This window comes from Natator depressus, chromosome 6 (genome assembly GCF_965152275.1).
Source record: "Natator depressus isolate rNatDep1 chromosome 6, rNatDep2.hap1, whole genome shotgun sequence".
In the NCBI taxonomy this organism is placed as follows: Eukaryota; Metazoa; Chordata; order Testudines; family Cheloniidae; genus Natator; species Natator depressus.
Genome location: NC_134239.1, coordinates 89542887 through 89544013, shown reverse-complemented (window position 1 = coordinate 89544013; position 1127 = coordinate 89542887).

The following is a 1127-nucleotide window of genomic DNA, read 5'->3' as shown; positions in this document are numbered from 1 at the left end:
AAGGAGTTGCATCGTGTTCCAGCCTCTCCACCACATCAGCGCTCCGTTTTGCGGGGCGGCGGGACTTGGAGGCGAGACCTTGAGGGTGGCTGTTCCAGATCTCCCACTTCTCATTCCTACTGGTTGAAAACGGGGAAGAAGGGGGAGGGAAGAGTTGAGAAACACATGGAACTGCTGAGGAGACTATATCGCACCTACGTGTGAGAGCCAGACAATGAGCAGAGAAAGGAGGCTGCAATGAGTCCTCACACACATCTAGGCACCCACTGAGCTTCATCTTGCTCTCTATCTTCACCGTCATGCACATCTAGGAGGTGCAGCCCGGGCTGGCTCCTTCGCCAAACACATACAAAGGGTCATCAACCTTCTTGTGCTCTCAGTTTTGTGTCCTCTCCTTCACCCAGAACTCTGAGAAGGGTGCAGAGAGGTAAACAGAAAGCAGGACTTTTAAGGCAACCTCCATACAACTGCAGTTATCATAGAATCACAGAAATGTAGGACAGGAAGGGACATCAGCAGGTCACCTCCCCTTTTCTATCATCTGGATCTAATGGGAGACTAGGCTGTCTTCAAATCCTCCCTATCTACATATCTACGCTTATACTTCTCCTACTCCTCTTACACCACAATATCGGGAGCAGGCAGAAAAGAAGACCGAGGCCTTCCAGACAATTTATACGCAATGATTTGACTCACTTTCTTCTTTCCCTTAGACATTTGTCACCTATCTCACCCACATTTGCCAGATCATACAGGGTTTTCAAGACCACAATGCCCAGCCTCCGGGAGCATGGTGGACTTGTCACTGATTCTAGATACTCAAACAATTCTACTTGCCAAAAGTACCATTTTCCACCTTAGAGTGGTAAGAATACTCTGCACCTTTTTCTCTGATGAGGACCTCCTCGCTCCAGTGGTTAATGAGTTCATCTCTTCAGACTGCAGTATGTAATTCCCCCCCACCTGAGACTAAAGATAGAGATCATCAGGAAGGTGCAGGTAATACATCACACCTGTCCTCTAAGCAGGACAAACTGCAGAGATCATATTACACCAGTGCTCCACAAACTGGACTGGATGAGCATTCACTTCCACTTTCTGGTACTGATCTCAAATCTTTTATTGAG